Genomic DNA, 6,000 nt, shown 5'->3' on the forward strand with positions numbered 1-6,000 from the left:
GAGAAAAGTCCCCACAGAATCCACTTCTGGTGCAAGAAACTTGTGAATTTTTCAAGAAAGGAGTCTAAACAACTGTGGTAAATACTACTGACAAGAGATAAGACTTAGGCTCATACAGCCGTGGTATCTTGTCAGTGGTTCTGACCCATTTCTGTCCCCAGGCTGGCATGGCAATAGGCAGGTATTCACACAGCCACATGCTGCCATGCCATGGAGCCATTGCCACGATGTGCCCCTTACCTGCCACCACATCCTTTGGGGAGGCCCTTGCTGCAGCCTCTAAGGATAGAAATGGGGCACTTGGCTTCACCCACAGACACCCTTTCCATTGTCACAGGTCACAACTGGGACCTGCACCAAGAATGCAATGGCAGCAGCAAGTAAGCGGTGCCGGGGCATGTGGCCTGTTGGCCGTCACAGTGACGTTTCCAGGATTTGCAAGACTTCCTCAAAACCTTGTGTGATGTGACAACAAAGTGGAACATGCTTAATTAAGCTGTTTGCACAAAAGCAGAAGGAAATACATTGCCACATGGGTTGTTCTCTTGAAATATTTTCTGCAATTAGAGAAGATGAAATATGAATATGAAATATGTACACTTTACAATACAAGACTTGCATAATCACATTATAGTTGCAGTTCTGCAATCAAAGAATTAAAATAAAAAATTTAGCACCAGATGTCAAAAAAATTTATTATATAATAGCAACACTTTTAGCAATTAACTTACTTGCAATATATTTTAATTCCTTTCCCTTTCCTGGGCTCATACCAATTTACATTGCTGTTATGTTATTTAAGGTTTCAAGATGCTAGCTTTCAAAATTCCCAAGTCGATGACAAATTCTACTATTAGTTTCTTGAAATAGTCATTTTTGTAAACAAAAGATCTGATACCAGCACTTTATATAAATTTTCATTATATTTATATAAGATGTTAGTATCAGATTTTATTATTATGTTTTATTTATATAGTGCTGTAGATTTACACAGCGCTGTATATACAAACAATACAATAGATAAAGTAAAGACTATATTTGTAATATATGATAACAAAAACAATAGCTGTTTTGTGATCAATTGGATGCTGCAGGAAACTCATTATAGCAAAATCTATTTACTGATATTGTAGGTTGGGGCCATAAGCAGATGGGCAGGACAGCATGGGACAAGCCCATGCTATCCTAACCTGGGTCAGTCTCTGGGCTGGCACGGCCATAGAGGAGTGTTTACACACAGACATGCGCACCACACATGCCTGCCACAAACTCACTACTGCTTCACACCCCTTACCTGCCTCTGCCCTGAAGACCCTCATTGTGGCCCATATGGGTGGAAACAGGGCACCTGGCTATGTCCATGTGGCCAGGTGCTCCCATCTGACATCAGAAGCCATGACTAGAGTCTTCTTGGCAGACACAATGGCAGAGGCAAGTACAGGGCATAGGGATGCCATCCAGTCTTTTGGTTGTCATTATGGATTTTCCTAGAAATTCTGCAGCGAACAGCCACTCTTTTTAGACCAAATTAGACCACTGAACCAGATCCACCAGATCCGCATCTGGTCTGCCTGATCCTGGCCCGGGTCTAATGGCTTGCATTATCCGGACAGGATGGCATGAAGCTTGGGAGAGCATGGGCCTTTTGGCCTCTGCATAAACACCGTGAGTCTCCCTTATCTGGAATTCCAAAATAATCCAAAAAACAACACTTTTTTTTTCCATGGGTAGCTGAGATATTGAAACCTTTACTTTCTGATGGTTCAATGCACACCAACTTTGTTTCATGCACAGAATTAATTAAAATATTGTATAAAATTACCTTCAGACTATGTGTATAAAGATGTATATGAAACGTAAATTATTTTTGTGTTTAGACATGGGTTCCATTTCCAAGATATGCCATTATGTAGGTACATATGCATTTGGTATTTCATAATCCATAAAAACAAATCCAAAACATATCATTTATATAATGCATTTCTAATAAGGGGAGCTTTGATTGCTTTGATAAGATAACATACACAATCACACTGTATATAAAATGCCAAAGTGTCACTTTAAAACAAATACTTAGTGGTCATGAGAACAAACAGTAATGTAAATAAACATATGACACAGGCAGCATCTACTCAGTGTTTGGAAAGTTACTTTGGGAAATATGTTATTTCTGCTGATTTTTACTATGTTTGAAACACAGTCCATTGGCACAACTCACTGCAATTTTTAGAAAGTAACCGTTTCAGTTATTTGTTGCAGTGGTCATTACTGTTACATTTTTCAGGGGAAGACTGATTAATGTGATGGCAAAAAACATTAAACATCTCTATTAAAACACCTCTGAAATGCCTTAAATAAAATTTATTTCTGAAAATAAGCAAATGCTGCTCCTTATTCCATCAAAGTAACTTTTCTTTTACTCGTTCCATTAGTTTTGAAATGTCATCTTTCTTGTAAAAGCAGAAACTAGTTGAGGAGTAATGTTATTTGTTTCTTTCAAACTCTGAGCATGTCTGGCACAAGGAGCATACTCTCAGTCATTTCACAGATGAAACTGGGACACGTGAGTGTGGTCTAGACGCCTAACATCCTCTAGGAGATGATGCTGTCGATTGCTTTTGCCTGAACCTACTGGAAAGAGCAAGATTTCACTCCTCTTTTCCTCTCCCATCTACTGAGTTAACTGAGTGCAAACTTCTTTTACACTCTGAACTCAATTTGCACCAAGGGAAGTAAGCTGAAAACAAAGGAGGAAAGGTGGGAAGAGGAGAGACAAATGCGGACATTTTAAAAGCTGTTGAAAGAGTGGACCAAGAGAGGATGAATCAGAACTGTCCTTGCCAAATCTGGACAGATGGATATTATGAAGGAGTGGGTAAAAGGGAGCCAGGATTGGGGGTCAGATACAGTTTGCATGCCCCCTCCTTTCTTCTTCTCCCTGCTGAGTTAATTATGTGTAAACCATTTTTGGCACTTTGAAAAGAATTTGAAACAAATGAAAAAAATAATAAAAAATATATTTTTTATTTCTATCCCGCTTTTTGCCAGGCAATCAAAGCGGCGTACAACAGGTTAAAACACATCCATATATACATAATGCCCCCCTTAAAACAAGATTAAACAATGTAAGATTAAAAACTACATATTAAAACCGACTAAGCTAAATAAAAATCATCATGGGCAGAGAATAAAAAGTTAAACTGGGGCTAAAAAGTAAAAGTGGAAGTAGGCAAGAAAAACTGGGACATTTTAAAAGCAGTTGTCCCTGCCAAATCAGGTCACTTGGAGAGTATGGCCCCATACAGACAGGTCAAAATAAAGCTGCTTTGGGTCACCTTGGAGATATGCTGTTTAAATGACACACGCATCTTAAGAGTCCAGAAGCTGTGCCAAAGCTGTGCTCCAGTCCTTAGGAGTGGATTGACCTTGTAATGTCTGCTGTTACAATTAATGTATACACTCATGTGTAAGTCTAGAAATTTAGGTTAAAAAATGGACCCAAAAATACTGTGTCGACTTATCCATGGGTCAACGTAGATACTGTACTTTAACCCTCATTTTTAAAAGGGAACCATCCCCTGGTGAAAGTAAAGAGTGTAATTTGTCCTGGAAGCACCGACCTCCCTCTGTTCTCTCATCCATCCAGCCTTCATCATTTTGATTCTTTGTTACATGCCCTTAAGTTTTACTCTTGACTTATCCATATAAAAATCCATCATTTTGGCCCCCAAACCTGCCCTCGATTTATACATGAAATTGACTTATAGTCAAGTATATAATATAAAACAGACCCATAAGCTAAGATTCCAAAGGCAGCAGAGGCAAGGTTTCTTTCTTCATAAACTCCAACACCGCATTGTAGACAGAGCCTCAGTCCATTAAATACTCTGCAGCTGTAGTAAAAGGACAGTTGATTTAAAGAGACATTGCACCACAAACCCAAAGTCCTATTTAATCCAGCACTATATTTGCACAACACATAGTCATGGTGAGGGTAGGAAAGTGGCCCTTGAGGAGCTGTTAGGCTACAATTCTCATCAACCCTAACTAGCGCATCCAATGCTAAAAGATCATATTAGTTTCAATACAGCAACAACAGCAGCAACATCTTGACAAAATGTAGGCCCGTGATGAACACAATCATGTTTTTCTTTCTTCTGTATGTTTTTTGGATTTTAGGTGTTATTGTACATGGGCCCTTGGTATTTACAGTGGTTTGGTTTCAGGATCCCCTGTGGATACCAAATTCCATGGATGCTCATGTATAAGTCTAAAAAGCCCAATTAAATACAATGGTGTAATATAGTAGATTGGTGTCTCTTATATAAAATCCATGTTTTGCTTTTTGGAATGTGTACTTTTTAAAAAATGTTTTCAAACTGCGAATGACTGAATCCATGGATACGGAGGGCCAACTTTGCTTTTATAGACCAGATGTTCTCCATTCATTCCTGATGTATGGGGAAATGGTTGCCAGAGTGAAACCTGGAAGTGGCTCCTGTGCCTTTAATGGTTGTGTGGAGGAAGGGGAAATCCCAGCAGGTGTTGTCTGTATGCAGTCAGACTCAGATGGCATGCAATGCTTGCCGAAGTCCCCTCTCTTACAGACCCACTAAAGGGGCAGGGGCTCTCTTCAGTTTTCACTTTGGAGACCATAGATAAGAAGCCGGGAGCAAGGGCACTCTCCCAGTTATGTTTCCCAGCAACTGGTCTCTGACAGCTAAGCTAGCAACCTGTTCAGACTTCCAGAAGATGTACCTAAAGATGTAGTAGTATTACTAGTGAAAGAAAATAAAGCTAATGTATCTATAAATCCACATTTGGTGCACGGTTTTATTAAGCTGAGCTTGCCATCAGATTTATACCTTCATTACCATTGCTGCAATGACATCTACTGGTGAAAGCAGGTTTAGAGCCCAATTTTCAAGGAGTGTTTGGTCTTTTACTGCAAGCATTATAGATACCCATGGATTCATCGCTCTTCTGTCATGTTTTGCAGCTTTTACTTAATAGCTGGGACTGCATCCGCACTGTGGAAATGAAGCAGTTTGATACTATTTTAACTGGCTTGACTCTATCAGGTAGAATCTTGGGATTCGTAGTTTGGTGAGGGTCTCTAAAAGATTAGGCAGAGAGCTCTAGAAACTACAGTTCCCAGGATTCCTTAGCAGTGTGCTTTGAACCAAAGTTGAAGTTGAGAGGTTCTCCATTTCAGCACAATGAACAAACCAACAATTTAGATGTGGATTTCAGTCGAGGGTCTCTTCCTAATAAAGTACAGTGTTGAGCCTTTGCTCTTCTTGGTGTAATATACTATATATAGTATATTATATAATAGTTTATATAATGCATATATATATATATACACATATATATAATAACAGTTATATAATATATAGCATATATAATGCAACTGTAAATAAACCATACAAAATATGAATTTATATTAATATATTTATGAGCTTTTACTTGGAAAGATCCTACTTTTTTTTGCATGTCCTACAATTTGTGAGACCACGCTAAACAAAGTGCACGAATAAACTTAGAGTAACTTCCCCACTATTTCACTTAGCGAAGTTTTATTATGACCCCAGCTGGGATTCGAACCCGGGCCAACCAGGGTCCTAGCGCAACTCTCAAACCACTGCTCCACGTGAGCCTCTCCCAACAAGGCGCCTTTATCTATGAATTGGCCAAAGGCCCGTGTGCCTAAAGAAGAGATGCAGTCAGAGGGGGCGGGGCTTTGATACTGAATCTTTCTTTTTTTCTTCCTGTCGCCGATACGTGACGTCACGGAGCGCCGGGATGTTCTTTGTTTACCTCCAACGGTCGGAAGGTTTGACAGCGAAGGGGGCGTTAACCTGAGCGTTGCATGGGCGGGCGGTGAAGTCGCGAGCTGGCTCCTGATTGGTCAGGGAGCCTCTACCAACACGTCCCGCCTCCGCCACGCGCTCCTCCTGCCCAATCAGGAGCCAGCTCTCGACCTCTCTCCCGCGTGAC

This window comes from Sceloporus undulatus, chromosome 6 (assembly GCF_019175285.1).
Source record: "Sceloporus undulatus isolate JIND9_A2432 ecotype Alabama chromosome 6, SceUnd_v1.1, whole genome shotgun sequence".
NCBI classification, from domain to species: domain Eukaryota; kingdom Metazoa; phylum Chordata; class Lepidosauria; order Squamata; family Phrynosomatidae; genus Sceloporus; species Sceloporus undulatus.